We start from the raw sequence: 24,929 nt of genomic DNA on the forward strand, positions 1-24,929 counted from the left end.
TTCAAGTTCATCAATTGCATTTTAAGTTTCGGGAATCCAATTCACACATATGATATTCCGTTTTGAAGGTAATGAAGCATGTAATACAACCAAGCACTTATCAATAACATTAACAAGCATTCAACGCATCAAAAGTTCGCTTTAAGGCTATCAAACCCTAACCAAAAGTTCACAAAATCAATAATCGCGTTTATGAAGTTTCTTTGATCAATCTATACATCAACATGAAGCTAATGATGCTAGTAACACTTTTAAAACATGAACTTTAACAATCTAACAACATTTAATCATCCAAAATCAAAGATTAAGCATACGATTTTCATTTTCAAGCTAGTCACACCAAAATCAACAAATCAAGCAAACAAATCATATATTCATGTTATACACGAGCCATAGACACTAACTAACACAATTTCAAGTATATAAAACGAATTTAGAGAAATTTAGTGTTTTAGAAATGTTACCCAAAATGGATGAAATTAGTACCAAATCGAAGAGGATGATGAGAGGATCACGAATATGTAATTTGTTTTGAAGTTTGCTTCCCGATCCGAATTTAGATGATGAATTATGTTTGTGTTCTTGAGAGAAAAAAAGAAAGAAAGAGAGAGAGATGGAGGTGATTGAATGGTGGTGAAATGGGTTGACTAGTTGACCTAGTCAACTAGTTTGCCCATTTGGCAACTCCGGTCCCTCGAGTTTCAAAGCGGGTGCGGGATTTAACCGATCGAATATTTTTAAAACGCAAGTTAACGAGAGATGTTATAATTAAATGACGGAATTATTATGAACGTTAGTCAACGGAAACTACGAATTTAAATAACGAAAGGTATTATTTAAAAGAAAAAGACGGTGTTAAAAATAAATTTAACGGAAAAAGGCGGGATGTTACATTATCCACACCTCAAAAGAAATTTCGTCCCGAAATTTAGTTGGAAGTAGTAGTTGTTGAATCTTACTCGAGATCTTGCGCTGTAAATTCTACGAATAAGTGAAGGTACGTCCTTGAGTATTTCCACGAATTTCGACGGTCGGGATTTTTACGTTGGATTGAAGTTTGGTTTCACGATTCATGGTTTCAACCGGTCCTCCTAGGAATGAAGTTTATCGTCGATAGTAAGCTTATCGAAAAGGAATGACAAGTTCTTGTTTCGCCAAACACGTCTTTGAGTTGATACATCGAATGTAGGATAAACGGAGACCCAAAATGAGTCGGAAAAGTCTAAACGGCTAGCGACGGGTCCAAAACACCCCAAGAATTTAAAGGATCAAAATATCGCAGATTTAGCTTCCTACGTTTTCCCGAAACGGATTGCACCTTTCCAAGGTGTGACTCTTAACGCGACGCGGTTTCCCACGTGGAATTTGAAATGTTTACGTCTAACATTGGCGTAGCTCTTGGTGATTACGAGTCGCGTAGGGTTTTACCTGAATATGAATAAATTTTCTCGGTTGCTCATGAATAACCTCGGCCCCGGTGAATTGATCATCGTTTACTTGGTTCGACAAAGGAGAATGACGTTTCCGGTCACATGTGGTTTCAAAAGGAGTGACGTTAAAACTAGAATGAAAATCATTGTAGTACGAGGATTCGGTTAAAGGAAAATACTTTTCTCAAGTAAATTTGAAGTTGGTAATACAAATTCGCATTATGGTTTCCAAGGTTTAAATCGCATGTTTGTTCGGTCCGTCGGGTTGTGGATGGTACGCGGTACTCATGTCTAAACGCGGTCCCGAGGCTTTTTGTAAGGCACTCCAAAATCTAGAAGTGAAACGAGGATCTCGATCCGAAACGGGGTATATTTCCCTAAGGCATATTGAACAAGTTTGCTAGGAATTGAAAACGTTAGCTAGGACAAGTTTCTCAAGAAAATTCGCGTCGCGGAAGATTTATCGGTTTCCAAAAACGTTCGTCGGAACTATTCACCCTCGAGGTGAATACTAGTATAACGTGGAGAGTCTCTCTCCATTGGGAATTTAGAATAAGGACCTCCTGAACCGGAAGTACGAGGGTGATGCAAAAGAAGTTTCCGCCCCGATGTGAGCATAACGAGTAAGTTGTAGTTAGTCAATAAGACTGTGCGAGGACGAGCTAGTATACCCGTGTGACATACGGTTGAAATCGAATGGAATCGGCAATTCATTCGGAAGCATAAATATAATTTGACAATAATTGAAGGTGTGTCCCCGGTATGGTTGTTATAAATATTCCCGGAGTTTTCAGATGTCCAAACATGAATAGATGAAGTCATGTACATGGCACATGGTGGTGTTTAGGTTGATCGAGTCTAACCACCATCACGCGTCACTAGAACTTTGGTATGTCTTACCGTAATATAACCACGTTGATCGAGTGTCGTTATATTACGCTAACTCATACCTCCATTCCCACATCACTCCATAACATCAAGTTCGTGTAACTGTGAAGATCTAAAATGAACAAAATGTAACGACGTCTCAAACGTGACTCGTATTAAATCGAAAGAATTTCTGCAACTCTAAGGAAGCGTTCCCCGAGGGAAGTGTATAAATGATTGTTCACGTCAATGCGGTTCGAGTCAGACAATAACGTATTTAGGTATGAAAAGAGTAACGAGTCATGATAACGAGTAGTACGCAACCGCAGTGATAAATAGTGATGACGATACTCATCTAGAGTAGTGGCGGTAACTTTACAACACTTGTGGATAGTAAGCTGAGACGGGGTGGATAACAACCAAGGAGTCAGAATTCCCGAACTAGAGTGACTAACGAAGTCGTGGTCATCCGTACGCGTATAAACCTTGAATTCACGTGTATTACCAAAAAGTGGCGGAATACGAGTTCGTATGATGAAGGTTGGGTACCATTAAAAAGTTTGCCTAAGAATGATTCAAGTATAATGCACAAGTAGTCAAGTAAGTGCTATCTATAGCAAATGTATGTCAGAATGCAAATGCTAACTATCCGGTTGTAGTCTAGACTCACTAATGCGTCCTAACGACTCTGTTAGACACACTAATGCACGTCCTAGTTCCCTACAACCAACGCTCTGATACCACTTGTAACGACCCGACCAAAACCGTTATTGACGGCGCCGTTAACTTAGGTCCCGTTGCGTGGTCGTAGTCCCTATATGAGACTCGTTTGACCAAAATTATGTCGCATTCATTTGAAAGGTACAAGACTTGCAAGTTTAGTTTACAAAACCGTTCGACAACAAGTCTAAGTTTACAAAAGTCATAAAGTATAAATGAAATAACTTGCGACATAATATAAGTTGAAAAACACAGTTGCTATAAATAGCGTAAGTATGTAAACAAAAGTTTGAATCCAAAAGTGCTATCCCTAGCGTATGTATGTATGTATGCTCGACTCCAAGCAAGAATGAGTGTACGCGGAAGCATGTATCAAATAGCCAAGTATGAACCTGAGAAACATATAGAAAACTGTCAACGAAAAACGTTGGTGAAATCATAAATGTATTTGTGAAAGTATATTTTGAACCACAATAGTTTGTATAGATGATTATCCAAATCGTATTTATTCCGAAGAATGTAGTTTGTATTGCGAGCACCCAATTACCAAAGCTTAACTGAATCTTCCCTCTGAATTTTGAATATAGTGTTAGAACATACACTATGCACGTTGAAATTATATTTCATCCACTAACGGTAGCGAACCGTCTGGATGAGGGTTCGTTAAACCCGTATGGCCACACAACATAATCACTCGCTTACACTTACACCCTGCAAGTGGAACTAATGATAATTGGATTGAGGACTTTTGTTCTAACTCGCCTGTATCTTTGTATTCGTATATTGTGTTCAAAGTATAAAAGTATGAAAAGTATATATACATGTGAAATGTATATAAGTATGTAATGTATATGTTTCTCAGCCCACGATTTAAAAGAATAAAAGTATTTGCAAAGGTGGGACTATGATCTCACCTCGAGTGCACGAGTAAAAAAAGTACTTCACAAAGTAACGTATGCATGATAGTTGCTTAGCCTTGACCTAAACAAATAAGTTGTATCAATTAACCGGTTACGACACAAGGTCGGGTGAAATGTGTTCAATTAGTCCTATGGCTCGTTACGACTCGATTAAGTATAGCATGTGAATCACGTTGTCAAGTTTCATACAAGAAACAAGTATAAAAGCATGTTAGAATGATTGTATGAAAGTTTGGTTAAGTTTGACTAAAAGTCAAACTTGGTCAAAGTCAACGAAAAAGTCAACACGTTCGGGTCGGGTCCCGAACTATTTTTCTATGCTAGTTATTCATATATAAGCATGTTAAAACAAGTTGCATGTAAATTGGAGGTCTAGAACATGTCAAACATTTTTAGTAAAAAGGTCAAGGGAAACAGAATCTGGACGCGGCTTATGTCGCGCCGCGGCCAGGCCTGTCGCGCCGCGACAATGGCCGTGGCCTGGTCCCTGGCCTGTTTCACTTATTCAAGGCTTGGTAAAATTTCAAACAAACGCAAAACTCAAACCGTAAACAATTAGAAAGCGTATCTTATACCGTTGGAAAGCTCTTTTGACAAGGAACACAACTAAACATGTTTCATCAAACAAAAACAACATTTTCCATAACCGATTTCTCGTCAAGTGATCATTTAAAAGTCCATTTTCAAAGTTTCAAGTTCATCAATTGCATTTTAAGTTTCGGGAATCCAATTCACACATATGATATGCCGTTTTGAAGGTAATGAAGCATGTAATACAACCAAGCACTTATCAATAACATTAACAAGCATTCAACGCATCAAAAGTTCGCTTTAAGGCTATCAAACCCTAACCAAAAGTTCACAAAATCAATAATCGCGTTTATGAAGTTTCTTTGATCAATCTATACATCAACATGAAGCTAATGATGCTAGTAACACTTTTAAAACATGAACTTTAACAATCTAACAACATTTAATCATCCAAAATCAAAGATTAAGCATACGATTTTCATTTTCAAGCTAGTCACACCAAAATCAACAAATCAAGCAAACAAATCATATATTCATGTTATACACGAGCCATAGACACTAACTAACACAATTTCAAGTATATAAAACGAATTTAGAGAAATTTAGTGTTTTAGAAATGTTACCCAAAATGGATGAAATTGGTACCAAATCGAAGAGGATGATGAGAGGATCACGAATATGTAATTTGTTTTGAAGTTTGCTTCCCGATCCGAATTTAGATGATGAATTATGTTTGTGTTCTTGAGAGAAAAAAAGAAAGAAAGAGAGAGAGATGGAGGTGATTGAATGGTGGTGAAATGGGTTGACTAGTTGACCTAGTCAACTAGTTTGCCCATTTGGCAACTCCGGTCCCTCGAGTTTCAAAGCGGGTGCGGGATTTAACCGATCGAATATTTTTAAAACGCAAGTTAACGAGAGATGTTATAATTAAATGACGAAATTATTATGAACGTTAGTCAACGGAAACTACGAATTTAAATAACGAAAGGTATTATTTAAAAGAAAAAGACGGTGTTAAAAATAAATTTAACGGAAAAAGGCGGGATGTTACAGAAACCAGCTCATCTTCTCGCCCAACATCTTCTGCACAGCCAGCTACACAACATAAGCCAGCAGAAACAATCAATCTTGATGATGGTGATATTCAGGGGGAGCATCTTGCCATCGTTCCTTACCTGCCTCCACTTGAGCCAGTATCAACACAAGAACCATCAGCTGAACCCATGGCCATAGATAAACAAAGGGTGAAATCTGCTCCTATGGACAATCAGCCCCTAAGGAAAGGACCCTTATTTGAGGCAGCTGATGAAGATACTGAGGTGGATGTACCAGCTGATACTAATCAGTCAGCTGGTACAGAAGACACAGCAAGGAGTGCTGTGAATGAAGACCCAACCAGAAGTGTGCTGCTGGGTGTTACAAGTGTTGAAGACCCAGCCAAGGTGTAGTGACCCGAACTTTTTCATGTTTTTATATATTAATTGAGATTGATATTTACATGATTAAATGTTTCCAACATGTTAAGCAATCAAACTTGTTAAGACTTGATTAATTGAAATATGTTTCATATAGACAATTGACCACCCAAGTTGACCGGTGATTCACGAACGTTAAAACTTGTAAAAACTATATGATGACATATATATGGATATATATATAGTTAACATGATACTATGATAAGTAAACATATCATTAAGTATATTAACAATGAACTACATATGTAAAAACAAGACTACTAACTTAATGATTTTTAAACGAGACATATATGTAACGATTATCGTTGTAAAGACATTTAATGTATATATATCATATTAAGAGATATTCATACATGATAATATCATGATAATATAATAATTTAAAATCTCATTTGATATTATAAACATTGGGTTAACAACATTTAACAAGATCGTTAACCTAAAAGTTTCAAAACAACACTTACATGTAACGACTAACGATGACTTAACGACTCAGTTAAAATGTATATACATGTAGTGTTTTAATATGTATTTATACACTTTTGAAAGACTTCAATACACTTATCAAAATACTTCTACTTAACAAAAATGCTTACAATTACATCCTCGTTCAGTTTCATCAACAATTCTACTCGTATGCACCCGTATTCGTACTCGTACAATACACAGCTTTTAGATGTATGTACTATTGGTATATACACTCCAATGATCAGCTCTTAGCAGCCCATGTGAGTCACCTAACACATGTGGGAACCATCATTTGGCAACTAGCATGAAATATCTCATAAAATTACAAAAATATGAGTAATCATTCATGACTTATTTACATGAAAACAAAATAACATATCCTTTATATCTAATCCATACACCAACGACCAAAAACACATACAAACACTTTCATTCTTCAATTTTCTTCATCTAATTGATCTCTCTCAAGTTCTATCTTCAAGTTCTAAGTGTTCTTCATAAATTCCAAAAGTTCTAGTTTCATAAAATCAAGAATACTTTCAAGTTTGCTAGCTCACTTCCAATCTTGTAAGGTGATCATCCAACCTCAAGAAATCTTTGTTTCTTACAGTAGGTTATCATTCTAATACAAGGTAATAATCATATTCAAACTTTGGTTCAATTTCTATAACTATAACAATCTTATTTCAAGTGATGATCTTACTTGAACTTGTTTTCGTGTCATGATTCTGCTTCAAGAACTTCGAGCCATCCAAGGATCCATTGAAGCTAGATCCATTTTTCTCTTTTCCAGTAGGTTTATCCAAGGAACTTAAGGTAGTAATGATGTTCATAACATCATTCGATTCATACATATAAAGCTATCTTATTCGAAGGTTTAAACTTGTAATCACTAGAACATAGTTTAGTTAATTCTAAACTTGTTCGCAAACAAAAGTTAATCCTTCTAACTTGACTTTTAAAATCAACTAAACACATGTTCTATATCTATATGATATGCTAACTTAATGATTTAAAACCTGGAAACACGAAAAACACCGTAAAATCGGATTTACGCCGTCGTAGTAACACCGCGGGCTGTTTTGGGTTAGTTAATTAAAAACTATGATAAACTTTGATTTTAAAGTTGTTATTCTGAGAAAATGATTTTTATTATGAACATGAAACTATATCCAAAAATTATGATTAAACTCAAAGTGGAAGTATGTTTTCTAAAATGGTCATCTAGACGTCGTTCTTTCGACTGAAATGACTACCTTTACAAAAACGACTTGTAACTTATTTTTCCGACTATAAACCTATACTTTTCTGTTTAGATTCATAAAATAGAGTTCAATATGAAACCATAGCAATTTGATTCACTCAAAACGGATTTAAAATGAAGAAGTTATGGGTAAAACAAGATTGGATAATTTTTCTCATTTTAGCTACGTGAAAATTGGTAACAATTCTATTCCAACCATAACTTAATCAACTTGTATTGTATATTATGTAATCTTGAGATACCATAGACACGTATACAATGTTTCGACCTATCATGTCGACACATTTATATATATTTCGGAACAACCATAGACACTCTATATGTGAATGTTGGAGTTAGCTATACAGGGTTGAGGTTGATTCCAAAATATATATAGTTTGAGTTGTGATCAATACTGAGATACGTATACACTGGGTCGTGGATTGATTCAAGATAATATTTATCGATTTATTTCTGTACATCTAACTGTGGACAACTAGTTGTAGGTTACTAACGAGGACAGCTGACTTAATAAACTTAAAACATCAAAATATATTAAAAGTGTTGTAAATATATTTTGAACATACTTTGATATATATGTATATATTGTTATAGGTTCGTGAATCAACCAGTGGCCAAGTCTTACTTCCCGACGAAGTAAAAATCTGTGAAAGTGAGTTATAGTCCCACTTTTAAAATCTAATATTTTTGGGATGAGAATACATGCAGGTTTTATAAATGATTTACAAAATAGACACAAGTACGTGAAACTACATTCTATGGTTGAATTATCGAAATCGAATATGCCCCTTTTTATTAAGTCTGGTAATCTAAGAATTAGGGAACAGACACCCTAATTGACGCGAACTCTAAAGATAGATCTATTGGGCCTAACAAACCCCATCCAAAGTACCGGATGCTTTAGTACTTCGAAATTTATATCATATCCGAAGGGTGTCCCGGAATGATGGGGATATTCTTATATATGCATCTTGTTAATGTCGGTTACCAGGTGTTCACCATATGAATGATTTTTATCTCTATGTATGGGATGTGTATTGAAATATGAAATCTTGTGGTCTATTGTTACGATTTGATATATATAGGTTAAACCTATAACTCACCAACATTTTTGTTGACGTTTAAAGCATGTTTATTCTCAGGTGAATATTAAGAGCTTCCGCTATTGCATACTAAAATAAGGACAAGATTTGGAGTCCATGTTTGTATGATATTGTGTAAAAACTGCATTCAAGAAACTGATTTCGATGTAACATATTTGTATTGTAAACCATTATGTAATGGTCGTGTGTAAACAGGATATTTTAGATTATCATTATTTGATAATCTACGTAAAGCTTTTTAAACCTTTATTTATGAAATAAAGGTTATGGTTTGTTTTAAAAATGAATGCAGTCTTTGAAAAACGTCTCATATAGAGGTCAAAACCTCGCAACGAAATCAATTAATATGGAACGTTTTTAATCAATAAGAACGGGACATTTCAGTTGGTATCCGAGCGTTGGTCTTAGAGAACCAGAATTTTGCATTAGTGTGTCTTATCGAGTTTGTTAGGATGCATTAGTAAGTCTGGACTTCGACCGTGTTTACTTGAAAAATGATTGCTTAACAAATTTTGTTGGAAACTATATATTTTTAACATGTGAATATTATGTGATATATTAATCTCTTAACGCGTTTGATATTATGTGATAGATGTCTACCTCTAGAACAAGTCCCATTGACTCACCTAATAATAATGAAGAGTCAAATGTAAATTGGAATGATTCGTGGACTGATTCACAAGTTCCCGAAGAGGAACCGGAAGAAGAGTCGGAACCGGAAGAAGAATCGGAACCGGAAGAAGAATCGGAACCGGATGAAGAAATAGAACCGGTGGGGGAAATAATAAAACGGTTAAGTAAAAGAAAATCCTCAACCAACCGACCAAGGTTAATTATGGTCAATGGTGTTTCCGCCAAGGAAGCAAAATATTGGGAGGATTACCAATTCTCCGATGAATCGGATTCCGACGAGAATTCCGATGATGTTATAGAAATTACCCCAACTGAATTTAAAAAGGCAAAAGAAAATAATAAGGGAAAGGGCATAAAAATAGAGAAATCTAATTCCAACCCCGATGAACTTTATATGTATCGTCAACCCCTGAAGTCCTTAAGTTGTAACAATGACCCGGGAACCTCTAAACCACCAGGTTTTTCTAAACCAATGTGGACAACGACGGCTCGTATTAGGGGAACATCATATATCCCTAGAAACTTGGCAAAACGAACCAAAACCGAAGAAGAAGAAACGAGCGAGTCGGAATAAGATAGTTGTATTCGTGTGGTGTAATATATGTAATATAGTGTTCTTATGCTTTATGATATATGTAAAAATTGCTTGTATTAATAAGTATTTTTTTATGAATCTAACTCTTGTCTATTTTACAGTTTAAAAACACAAAATGGATAGACAACCCAATATTTTAAGAGACATACCCGGAGACATGATTGATGAAATCTTGTCTAGAGTCGGCCAGAATTCCTCGGCACAACTATTTAAGGCGAGTTCAGTTTGTAAGACATTCGAAGAACGTTCCAAGAATGTCTTGGTTTATAAGAGACTTTCGTTTGAAAGATGGGGGATATCACATTGGGAAACCCATAAGTTACGATGTGTTTACTTTGACGCATATATTGCGGGGAACCCAAATGCTATTTTACGCAACGGGTTAAGAAATTATTTTGACTCAATATATCCGAATATTGGACTTCGTGATTTAGAAAAAGCGGCTAACATGCAACATAAAGAAGCATGTTATGCTTACGGATTAGTAATGTTCGCTTCTCACCAAAGTGAGAACAAGAACATCGGGCTACAACTATTAAACAAAACGTTTCCACAAGTGACGGAGTCGGTAATTGGGGTAAGAAATGAGGTTTTTAGATTATTACGGGACTGTTGGACATTACGTAACCCTCGTCCCTTTGACGACGTTACAACACGCTGTCTTATCAACGGCCATAACGGTTATGTTGCACAAGACCAAGGATGGGAAGTAGTCCTAGTAAAACCAGAATGCATGACTTGTTTCTGGACGTATGAATTACGTGTCTTTATTGCCTTTGCTGAACGACTTGTGTACTAGCTAGAATTATCTTCACAACTATCATGTATCAAAGTTATTGTGTGCTATATTTCATGCTTTATGTAAAATAAGCGGTATTGTAAGTTTGTAAAATATTGTATAAAAGTTTGAACGCGAAATATTATTATAATCAGTTTTTCATATAGAATTGTAGTAGTTGAATTGTATATTAGCTACTAAGTATGAACTTAAAGGGTAGGTACTACCCGAATTTAAACTTATAAAACGCTAATATGAAGAAAAAGCTTTTATAAATGAGTTCATATTATGCTACGAAATACTATTAACTACTCTTAATATTCTGTATGATTAACTTGTTCCATTTAACTATTTTGAAGGAAATGGCACCGACTACTCGACACACCGTGAATATGAATGAAGAGGAATTCCGTACTTTTCTAGCTTCAAACATAGCCGCAGTACAGGCTGCGCTACATACCAACAATAACCTTGGATCTAGCAGTACAGGAAATCGTGTAGGATGCACCTACAAAGAATTCACTGCCTGCAAACCTTTGGAATTTGATGGAACCGAAGGACCGATCGGATTGAAACGGTGGACCGAGAAGGTCGAATCGGTGTTTGCCATAAGTAAGTGTACTGAAGAGGACAAAGTAAAGTACGCTACGCATACCTTCACAGGTTCTGCGTTAACATGGTGGAATACTTATCTAGAGCAAGTGGGACAAGACGATGCGTACGCACTACCGTGGTCAGCATTCAAGCACTTGATGAACGAGAAGTACCGTCCCAGAACCGAGGTCAATAAGCTCAAGACAGAACTTAGAGGGTTACGAACCCAAGGATTTGATATTACCACGTACGAAAGACGATTCACAGAATTGTGCCTATTGTGTCCGGGAGCATTCGAAGATGAGGAAGAGAAGATCGACGCGTTTGTGAAAGGATTACCGGAAAGAATCCAAGAAGATATAAGTTCACACGAGCCCGCCTCCATACAACAGGCATGTAGAATGGCTCACAAACTCGTGAACCAAATTGAAGAAAGAATTAAAGAACAGACTGCTGAAGAGGCCAATGTGAAGCAAGTCAAAAGAAAGTGGGAGGAAAACGGTGATAAGAATCACCAATACAACAACAACAGCAATTACAATAATAATCGCAACAATTATCCCAACAATCGCAACATCAATCGCAACTACAACAAACGGCCCAACAACAACAACAACAACAACAACAACTACAACAATCATCCCAACAACAATAATAACCGCAACAACAACAACAATCAGAAGCAGCTATGCCAAAGGTGTGAAAAGAATCACTCGGGGTTCTGCACCAAATTTTGCAACAAGTGTAAAAGAAATGGTCATAGCGCGGCGAAGTGTGAGGTCTACGGACCAGGGGTTAATAGAACGAAAGGAACAAATGGTGTCGGAACGAGTAATGGCGGAGCAAGTAGTGTCGGAGCAAGTTATGCCAATGTAGTTTGTTATAAATGTGGAAAACCGGGCCACATTATTAGAAATTGCCCGAACCAGGAGAACACGAATGGACAAGGCCGTGGAAGAGTTTTCAATATTAATGCGGCAGAGGCACAGGAAGACCCGGAGCTTGTTACGGGTACGTTTCTTATTGACAATAAATCTGCTTACGTTTTATTTGATTCGGGTGCGGATAGAAGCTATATGAGTAGAGATTTTTGTGCTAAATTAAGTTGTCCATTGATGCCTTTGGATAGTAAATTTTTACTCGAATTAGCAAATGGTAAATTAATTTCAGCAGATAATATATGTCGGAATCGAGAAATTAAACTGGTTAGCGAAACATTTAAGATTGATTTGATACCAGTAGAGTTAGGGAGTTTTGATGTGATAATCGGTATGGACTGGTTGAAAGAAGTGAAAGCGGAGATCGTTTGTTACAAAAATGCAATTCGCATTATACGAGAAAAAGGAAAACCCTTAATGGTGTACGGAGAAAAGGGCAACACGAAGCTACATCTTATTAGTAATTTGAAGGCACAAAAACTAATAAGAAAAGGTTGCTATGCTGTTCTAGCACACGTCGAGAAAGTACAAACTGAAGAAAAGAGCATCAATGATGTTCCCGTCGCAAAAGAATTTCCCGATGTATTTCCGAAAGAATTACCGGGATTACCCCCACATCGATCCGTTGAATTTCAAATAGATCTTGTACCAGGAGCTGCACCAATAGCTCGTGCTCCTTACAGACTCGCACCTAGCGAGATGAAAGAACTACAAAGCCAATTACAAGAACTTTTAGAACGTGGTTTCATTCGACCAAGCACATCACCGTGGGGAGCTCCTGTTTTGTTTGTCAAGAAGAAAGATGGTACATTCAGGTTGTGTATCGACTATCGAGAGTTGAACAAACTTACCATCAAGAACCGCTACCCACTACCGAGAATCGATGACTTATTTGATCAACTACAAGGCTCGTCTGTTTATTCAAAGATTGACTTACGTTCCGGGTATCATCAAATGCGGGTGAAAGAAGATGATATTCCAAAGACTGCTTTCAGAACACGTTACGGTCATTACGAGTTTATGGTCATGCCGTTTAGTTTAACTAATGCACCAGCTGTGTTCATGGACCTTATGAACCGAGTGTGTGGACCATACCTTGACAAGTTTGTCATTGTTTTCATTGATGACATACTTATTTACTCAAAGAATGACCAAGAACACGGTGAACATTTGAGAAAGGTGTTAGAAGTATTGAGGAAGGAAGAATTGTACGCTAAGTTTTCAAAGTGTGCATTTTGGTTGGAAGAAGTTCAATTCCTCGGTCACATAGTGAACAAAGAAGGTATTAAGGTGGATCCGGAAAAGATAGAAACTGTTGAAAAGTGGGAAACCCCGAAAACTCCGAAACACATACGCCAGTTTTTAGGACTAGCTGGTTACTACAGAAGGTTCATCCAAGACTTTTCCAGAATAGCAAAACCCTTGACTGTATTAACGCATAAAGGGAAGAAATTTGAATGGAATGATGAACAAGAGAAAGCGTTTCAGTTATTGAAGAAAAAGCTAACTACGGCACCTATATTGTCATTGCCTGAAGGGAATGATGATTTTGTGATTTATTGTGATGCATCAAAGCAAGGTCTCGGTTGTGTATTAATGCAACGAACGAAGGTGATTGCTTATGCGTCTAGACAATTGAAGATTCACGAACAAAATTATACGACGCATGATTTGGAATTAGGCGCGGTTATTTTTGCATTAAAGACTTGGAGGCACTACTTATATGGGGTCAAAAGTATTATATATACCGACCACAAAAGTCTTCAGCACATATTTAATCAGAAACAACTGAATATGAGGCAGCGTAGGTGGATTGAATTATTGAATGATTACGACTTTGAGATTCGTTACCACCCGGGGAAGGCAAATGTGGTAGCCGATGCCTTGAGCAGGAAGGACAGAGAACCCATTCGAGTAAAATCTATGAATATAATGATTCATAATAACATTACTACTCAAATAAAAGAGGCGCAACAAGGAGTTTTAAAAGAGGGAAATTTAAAGGATGAAATACCCAAAGGATCAGAGAAGCATCTTAATATTCGGGAAGACGGAACCCGGTATAGGGCTGAAAGGATTTGGGTACCAAAATTTGGAGATATGAGAGAAATGGTACTTAGAGAAGCTCATAAAACCAGATACTCAATACATCCTGGAACGGGGAAGATGTACAAGGATCTCAAGAAACATTTTTGGTGGCCGGGTATGAAAGCCGATGTTGCTAAATACGTAGGAGAATGTTTGACGTGTTCTAGGGTCAAAGCTGAGCATCAGAAACCATCAGGTCTACTTCAACAACCCGAAATCCCGGAATGGAAATGGGAAAACATTACCATGGATTTCATCACTAAATTGCCAAGGACTGCAAGTGGTTTTGATACTATTTGGGTAATAGTTGATCGTCTCACCAAATCAGCACACCTCTTGCCAATAAGAGAAGATGACATGATGGAGAAGTTAGCACGACTGTATTTGAAGGAAGTCGTCTCCAGACATGGAATACCAATCTCTATTATCTCTGATAGGGATGGCAGATTTATTTCAAGATTCTGGCAGACATTACAGCAAGCATTAGGAACTCGTCTAGACATGAGTACTACCTATCATCCACAAACTGATGGGCAGAGCGAAAGGACGATACAAATGCTTGAAGACATGCTACGAGCATGTGTTATTGATTTCGAAAACAGTTGGGATCGACATCTACCGTTAGCAGAATTTTCCTACAACAACAGCTACTATTCAAGCATTGAGATGGTGCCGTTTGAAGCACTTTATGGTAGAAAGTGCAGGTCTCCGATTTGTTGGAGTGAGGTGGGGGATAGACAGATTACGGGTCCGGAGATTATACAAGAAACTACCGAGAAGATCATCCAAATTCAACAACGGTTGAAAACCGCCCAAAGTCGACAAAAGAGCTACGCTGACATTAAAAGAAAAGATATAGAATTTGAAATTGGAGAGATGGTCATGCTTAAAGTTTCACCTTGGAAAGGCGTTGTTCGATTTGGTAAACGAGGGAAATTAAATCCAAGGTATATTGGACCATTCAAGATTATTGATCGTGTCGGACCAGTAGCTTACCGACTAGAGTTACCTCAACAACTCGTGGCTGTACATAACACTTTCCACGTCTCGAATTTAAAGAAATGTTTTGCTAAAGAAGATCTCACTATTCCGTTAGATGAAATCCAAATCAACGAAAAACTTCAATTCATCGAAGAACCCGTCGAAATAATGGATCGTGAGGTTAAAAGACTTAAGCAAAACAAGATACCAATTGTTAAGGTTCGATGAAATGCTCGTAGAGGACCCGAGTTCACCTGGGAGCGTGAAGATCAGATGAAGAAGAAATACCCGCATCTATTTCCAGAAGATTCGTCAACACCTTCAACAGCTTAAAATTTCGGGACGAAATTTATTTAACGGGTAGGTACTGTAGTGACCCGAACTTTTCCATGTTTATATATATTAATTGAGATTGATATTTACATGATTAAATGTTTCCAACATGTTAAGCAATCAAACTTGTTAAGACTTGATTAATTGAAATATGTTTCATATAGACAATTGACCACCCAAGTTGACCGGTGATTCACGAACGTTAAAACTTGTAAAAACTATATGATGACATATATATGGATATATATATAGTTAACATGATACTATGATAAGTAAACATATCATTAAGTATATTAACAATGAACTACATATGTAAAAACAAGACTACTAACTTAATGATTTTTAAACGAGACATATATGTAACGATTATCGTTGTAAAGACATTTAATGTATATATATCATATTAAGAGATATTCATACATGATAATATCATGATAATATAATAATTTAAAATCTCATTTGATATTATAAACATTGGGTTAACAACATTTAACAAGATCGTTAACCTAAAAGTTTCAAAACAACACTTACATGTAACGACTAACGATGACTTAACGACTCAGTTAAAATGTATATACATGTAGTGTTTTAATATGTATTTATACACTTTTGAAAGACTTCAATACACTTATCAAAATACTTCTACTTAACAAAAATGCTTACAATTACATCCTCGTTCAGTTTCATCAACAATTCTACTCGTATGCACCCGTATTCGTACTCGTACAATACACAGCTTTTAGATGTATGTACTATTGGTATATACACTCCAATGATCAGCTCTTAGCAGCCCATGTGAGTCACCTAACACATGTGGGAACCATCATTTGGCAACTAGCATGAAATATCTCATAAAATTATAAAAATATGAGTAATCATTCATGACTTATTTACATGAAAACAAAATAACATATCCTTTATATCTAATCCATACACCAACGACCAAAAACACATACAAACACTTTCATTCTTCAATTTTCTTCATCTAATTGATCTCTCTCAAGTTCTATCTTCAAGTTCTAAGTGTTCTTCATAAATTCCAAAAGTTCTAGTTTCATAAAATCAAGAATACTTTCAAGTTTGCTAGCTCACTTTCAATCTTGTAAGGTGATCATCCAACCTCAAGAAATCTTTGTTTCTTACAGTAGGTTATCATTCTAATACAAGGTAATAATCATATTCAAACTTTGGTTCAATTTCTATAACTATAACAATCTTATTTCAAGTGATGATCTTACTTGAACTTGTTTTCGTGTCATGATTCTGCTTCAAGAACTTCGAGCCATCCAAGGATCCATTGAAGCTAGATCCATTTTTCTCTTTTCCAGTAGGTTTATCCAAGGAACTTAAGGTAGTAATGATGTTCATAACATCATTCGATTCATACATATAAAGCTATCTTATTCGAAGGTTTAAACTTGTAATCACTAGAACATAGTTTAGTTAATTCTAAACTTGTTCGCAAACAAAAGTTAATCCTTCTAACTTGACTTTTAAAATCAACTAAACACATGTTCTATATCTATATGATATGCTAACTTAATTATTTAAAACCTGGAAACACGAAAAACACCGTAAAATCGGATTTACGCCGTCGTAGTAACACCGCGGGCTGTTTTGGGTTAGTTAATTAAAAACTATGATAAACTTTGATTTTAAAGTTGTTATTCTGAGAAAATGATTTTTATTATGAACATGAAACTATATCCAAAAATTATGAATAAACTCAAAGTGGAAGTATGTTTTCTAAAATGGTCATCTAGACGTCGTTCTTTCGACTGAAATGACTACCTTTACAAAAACGACTTGTAACTTATTTTTCCGACTATAAACCTATACTTTTCTGTTTAGATTCATAAAATAGAGTTCAATATGAAACCATAGCAATTTGATTCACTCAAAACGGATTTAAAATGAAGAAGTTATGGGTAAAACAAGATTGGATAATTTTTTCTCATTTTAGCTACGTGAAAATTGGTAACAAATCTATTCCAACCATAACTTAATCAACTTGTATTGTATATTATGTAATCTTGAGATACCATAGACACGTATACAATGTTTCGACCTATCATGTCGACACATCTATATATATTTCGGAACAACCATAGACACTCTATATGTGAATGTTGGAGTTAGCTATACAGGGTTGAGGTTGATTCCAAAATATATATAGTTTGAGTTGTGATCAATACTGAGATACGTATACACTGGGTCGTGGATTGATTCAAGATAATATTTATCGATTTATTTCTGTACATCTAACTGTGGACAACTAGTTGTAGGTTACTAACGAGGACAGCTGACTTAATAAACTTAAAACATCAAAATATATTAAAAGTGTTGTAAATATATTTTGAACATACTTTGATATATATGTATATATTGTTATAGGTTCGTGAATCAACCAGTGGCCAAGTCTTACTTCCCGACGAAGTAAAAATCTGTGAAAGTGAGTTATAGTCCCACTTTTAAAATCTAATATTTTTGGGATGAGAATACATGCAGGTTTTATAAATGATTTACAAAATAGACACAAGTACGTGAAACTACATTCTATGGTTGAATTATCGAAATCGAATATGCCCCTTTTTATTAAGTCTGGTAATCTAAGAATTAGGGAACAAACACCCTAATTGACGCGAACTCTAAAGATAGATCTATTGGGCCTAACAAACCCCATCCAAAGTACCGAATGCTTTAGTACTTCGAAATTTATATCATATCCGAAGGGTGTCCCGGAATGATGGGGATATTCTTATATATGCATCTTGTTAATGTCGGTTACCAGGTGTTCACCATATGAATGATTTTTATCTCTATGTATGGGATGTGTATTGAAATATGAAATCTTGTGGTCTATTGTTACGATTTGATATATATAGGTTAAACCTATAACTCACCAACATTTTTGTTGACGTTTAAAGCATGTTTATTCTCAGGTGAATATTAAGAGCTTCCGCTGTTGCATACTAAAATAAGGACAAGATTTGGAGTCCATGTTTGTATGATATTGTGTAAAAACTGCATTCAAGAAACTGATTTCGATGTAACATATTTGTATTGTAAACCATTATGTAATGGTCGTGTGTAAACAGGATATTTTAGATTATCATTATTTGATAATCTACGTAAAGCTTTTTAAACCTTTATTTATGAAATAAAGGTTATGGTTTGTTTTAAAAATGAATGCAGTCTTTGAAAAACGTCTCATATAGAGGTCAAAACCTCGCAACGAAATCAATTAATATGGAACGTTTTTAATCAATAAGAACGGGACATTTCACAAGGTGGTTGAGCTGGGTGCTAATCAAGATGATGATACGGTTAATCCTACTGACTTTACAGTCTGGGTAGTGGAGATCACTTATTTGTTCAATCACCTATCTCTCCCCAGACCCTCACTTATTTTAACAGAACAAAGAATAATCGTGTCAATCAGTTTCCAGTGAGTTCATCTGGCATAGGTGAATCAATCATGTATCCTCCATCTTCCCCAAAACATCATGGTAAACACAGAACTTGGGAAGATGATTCAGTTACCCGTGGTGAGCCAGACTTATTTAAAATGAATCCAGATGAAAGAGATGCTTACAGGCTGGAGATCACTGTACAAGAATTGCTTGAGCAAAGACAAGCTACTATTAATGAAAGGATACACCAAGTTAGGTTGCTGCATCATCCCCTTGATCAGCCACTCTACATCACTGCCTTGACTTATGGCATTAAAATTGGTGTATACTTAAACAACAGTGGTCAAAGGCTCTCTACTGATGAGGAGAAAGCTCAATTTCAAGAGGCTCGCCAACTGGGTATGGATCTAAGGGAGTATCGTGCTGCCCTTAGAACTGAAGAGGGTAGAAAGATGATTGTGTAACGTCCTCCCAATAGGGTCTGGAAGAAACGTTACTAATATCAAATAAACCAACATATTATAATAGGAGAACAATACTAAATGATAAAATTAACTGGAATGAGTACGCAACGGAAAATGAAATGTCGTTACAAAAGAAATATGTAATTGTTTAAATGCAGTAGTAATAAATGCGATAATCTCTTGATCCTATGTCCAAGTAGCATCACATAAGTAGTAGATAGGAAAGCTTGAATTAAACATCACCTGAGACAAAACATGCTAAAGTGTCAACCAAAAAGGTTGAGTGAAGTTCATAGGTTTAACAAAAGTAGTTATCGTTGTTTTTAGACCACAAGATTTAGTTGTAAAGTTGATCTCCCGCAGGATCAAAAAGTAGATCTCGCAGATCCAAAAGTACTACTGATTCGTGATATTTTAGACTAAACGTTTGTTTTGTTGCCCCGATGATAAGTTGGCAGTGTGATGACCCGGGAATTTCCGACCAAATTTAAACTTAATCTGTATATGAAATCGACACGATAAGCAAAGTCTATAATATTGAGTCACAAAAATTTTGAACTGTTTCATATATTCAATTGACCCTCGGTAATTCCCGACGATTCACGAACCATTAATTGTAAATAGATATGTGTGTATGGATATATAAATAATAATTCGAAATATAATTTGAAGTATTATATGTTATTATTTTTAAAATGTAATAAAAATAAAAATAAGATATTATAATAATTATTATTTAAAATATATCTCTATATACAAAGTATATTAAAAAATAAATATTAACTGATTGTAATACTCGTTTGATGGTCCGATTGATATTAAGCAAGTTAAATTCAAACTTATATGATTTTAAAATAAACGGTGATTCGAAAATGAGTTCTATAAATTTTAGGCTAAAAAAAAATGTATTTAGGATCTATTTGATTAGTTTTAACATTTAGTATTTTTACTTGGGGTTGAGAGCTAATAATTAATTTAATTTTTATTTTATAATTGTAAATAATTAATGCTCAATTTCACTACATAATGACTAAAATAAATAAAGATATTTACTGTAAAAATCTGAGACTTTTCTGAATACTTTTATTCGATATGGTTTAACAACAGAACACGAAATTCAGTCCGGGAAACATGTCAGACAGATAATACAACTTACATGGATACTCCACTGTTTTAAATTGATTCCATTATGTGATTGATTGTGCGTAATTAATATTATATTATTATATTTAATTAGGATTCATATATCTATAGATATTGTGATGTATACAGATAACAAACCATCCTATCATTGCTATTTTTGTTGGTCCCTCACCCCACTTACTCGATATTTTTTTTGTTATGATTCCACTTTCAATTAACCTCTCAAAATATAAATATATAGACATATAAGATGGATGGATGGAGGAGACTAAAGAACACCCACACACAATCATTACAAAGCTCGATCACTACACAATAAACCTTCTTACTTTTCTTCTTCAACATGGTAACCGGCTACCACCCATGAACCATAACGACACCACCTTTATGATGACGAACCACATCACAACTGACACCTTAAACCACCTATAAAACCACGACTACTATTCATATGTTTATGTTTGAACGGACTGTTTAACTGCTGCTATATTCTGGGTTCCAGTCGACAAACCCATCCATGAAACCCATTACCTGCTGCAACTATACGAATCCCACTTTCTGTACCATTTTCAATTTTGATCGAAACACAAACTACAGATACACCTTTCTATGTTTCTGTTTCAGCTACAAATAACCACCATACTCCACCACTCCACCTCCTTATTGCTGCAGCTTCAACCACCAACCACTGCTACAGTGACTATTTCTGAGTTGTCACTTGATTACTGCAGCTGCTTCTGTCCTCTTTCTGTCAACGCAAACAACCCTAAAACAACCCTAAAACAACCACCAAATAAACCTACAAACCACCATTGTTTTACTCCATTTAATGATGATGAAGATGATGAACAGTAAATGTACAGATGATGATATTTCTGTAACTAACGATGATGATGATGGCATAAGGCGATGATGATAATGATCACGTATTATAAAGATAATAATGGTAAGGTTTCCGCCTTCTGTTTAATAACTTGAACGTCACCCAAAGCATCATCATTCGGTTCATGATATTAGCCGTAAACTCCACCTTCGATCACCACTATGTTTATTACTATTCCGATCAACTCATAACCAAAATCACTTTTGTCACTATCCATCGATGCTTTAATGATGATAAGAGTTATGATATATATTGATCGCATAGATTAGGGTATCATGATCATGATTTTATGTAGTTATTAAACATATGATTGTATGGATGATAATATGGACGAGTTACCGAGATAGATGATATGATTTTATGAAGATAAATAATTAGGGAGATGATAAGGATGCTAGGGTTAAATGATAGTGATTTTCCAGCCGATTAGATTTTGAAAAGATGAAGAGGGAGAGTGTGTAAAACGGGTTAATTAAATTTAAACTCTAGTTATAAACAGAAAATCGTGACAGATCAATTGGTTAAGGGTGGTTGTGATTATCGAGAGGTCCTGGGTTCGAATCTAGACAACTGCAAATGTTTTTATCAAAATTAAAAATCGAATTGGGCTTTAAGTTGGGCTTCTGTTACTGCTCTATTGAAAATTGGGTCGAATTCAGGTTGGGCCGAAAATCAAAGTGATTGTTGGGCCGAGAACTTGTCTTGTGTATTGGGCCGGGTTCTTTCCTCTGTTGGGTCGTTATATGCTGTTGGGCCGAGAGGTTAAATAATTTTCGAATGAAACTTAAATCAGAAAACGTAAATAGAAGGGGGGTTAAGGTGTTTGTTGGATTGAACGAGAGGTCACGGGTTCGAGTCACGTTCTGGGCAATTCTTTTTGGGAGCTAGTTTCAAGGTAGTTCTTATTTTTAAAATTCATTATTATTAATATCAATGTTATTATTAAGTATTATAATTAGTAGTATAACTATTATAATAATTATTATTAGCATCATATTAAGTGTTATAACAATTATCATTATTATTACTATAAGTATTATTAAAGTTGTTATCATTAGAAAATTTTCATTTTAGCATTTCTATTATTATTATGATTAAGATTAGGATTATTATTATTGTTATTTTAAGAACCATACAAATTATTATTATTTTTTTCACTAATATTAATAGTAATATCATTTTTTGTAATTATTAGTTTTACTATTATTATTATTAACATAAGTAATGATTTTAACAAATATCGTTATTATTATTATTATTATTATTATTATTATTATTATTATTATTATTATTATTATTATTATTATTATTATCAATAATAAGAAAGTTATTATTATTAGTAAATCATTATTAACAAAACTACCATCTTTGTTACAGATAAATATTTTGAACCTAAAATATACTTAATACATATATCATAATTATATTAATAGTTATATATCTACATATCAAACATAATCATAATATTTAAATAAATACTTATATATAACAAATAAATGATACTTTTATATAATACTAATTATATATATATATATAGATATATTAATAAAACTAAATATATAAATATTAATCATTTTAAATATATACACAAACTAAATAAGTATAATATATAATTTAAGAAATTATACATAAACTTGTTCGATTATGATTATACATTTTAATTTATATACAAATAATATAGGTTCGTGAATCCGAGGTCAACCCTACATTTGTCCATTGTCGTTATATGTATTTTTACTACAAAATACATTAGGTGAGTTTATTTATTCCCTTTTACTCATTACATTTTTGGGCTGAGAATACATGCACTGTTTTATTAACTGTTTTACCATATTTATATGTGTGAGTTTCATTTGCTCCCTTTTTAAATGCTTTTGCAATATATATTTTTGGGCTGAGAATACATGCGCAATTTTTATAAATGTTTTACGAAATAGACACAAGTAATCGAAACTACATTATATGGTTGAATGATTGAAATAGAATATGCCCCTTTTTATTAAGTCTGGTAATCTAAGAATTAGGGAACAGACACCCTAATTGACGCGAATCCTAAAGATAGATCTATCGAGCCCAACAAGCCCCATCCAAAGTACCGAATGCTTTAGTACTTCGAAATTTATATCATGTCCGAAGGAGGATCCCGGAATGATGGGGATATTCTTATATATATTGTGAATGTCGGTTACCAGGTGTTCAATCCATATGAATGATTTTTATCTCTATGTATGGGAAGTATATTGAAATATGAAATCTTGTGGTCTATTAAAATGATGGAAATGATTATTTATGTTAAACTAATGAACTCACCAACCTTTTAGTTGACACTTTAAAGCATGTTTATTCTCAGGTATGAAAGAAATCTTCCGCTGCGCATTTGCTCATTTTAGAGACATTATTTGGAGTCATTCATGACATATTTCAAAAGACGTTGCATTCGAGTCATTGAGTTCATCAAGATTATTATTAAGTCATTTATAGTTTAAATATATTATGAAATGGTATGCATGTCGTCAACTTTCAATGTAAATGAAAGTTTGTCTTTTAAAAACGAATGCAATGTTTGTAAAATGTATCATATAGAGGTCAAGTACCTCGCGATGTAATCAACTATTGTGAATCGTTTGTAATCGATATGGACTTTGTCTGGATGGATTAGGACGGGATCTCACAGGCAGTACCTTATCACCATGTTTAAATCATTATTAAGTAATACAAAGACATCGCGGTCAAATGTATCGGGGACGTTACTCCCGATAGGCCTACCCCCAATAATTAAGAATGCCTTATCCTGAAAGCAATTAAAAAATATCACTGTGGGGTCTTAGTAGCATAAGCTAGTCATAGTACAGTTTAGGTTCGTACTTGTGTCTAAGTTGTTTAAAGTATAAAAGCAGCATGTGTCTCACCCCAGTAAGTATAAAAAGTGCTATAGCAATAAGAGTGGGGCTATGAAAGTCACCTTAGTAAGTAGAGAGAGAGTTATTCCTCGGAATAAAGAGTTGAACGAGTGAGCAGGAAAGTCAACCTATTGACATTTAAGAGTAGTTAAGTGTTTTGCCCATGTTTAAGTTTAAGTATGTGTTTAAGTATAGTTTGTTTTACTAAGTTTCTATTCCTAGTAAGTTACTATTTTTATAAAGTTTCCATTTTTATAAAGTTTCTTATTTTACTAAGTTTCTATGACTAGAGAGTTTCTACTTTTATGAGTGTTTTCCATTTTGGGATACTTGCTGTATTAGATAAGCTTCCAATCACCCCTTTCCCTTCGAATGGCTAATTTAGATCTAGGGGCTTGAGCCATAGGA

The sequence above is a fragment of the Rutidosis leptorrhynchoides genome, chromosome 7 (genome assembly GCF_046630445.1).
Source record: "Rutidosis leptorrhynchoides isolate AG116_Rl617_1_P2 chromosome 7, CSIRO_AGI_Rlap_v1, whole genome shotgun sequence".
NCBI classification, from domain to species: domain Eukaryota; kingdom Viridiplantae; phylum Streptophyta; class Magnoliopsida; order Asterales; family Asteraceae; genus Rutidosis; species Rutidosis leptorrhynchoides.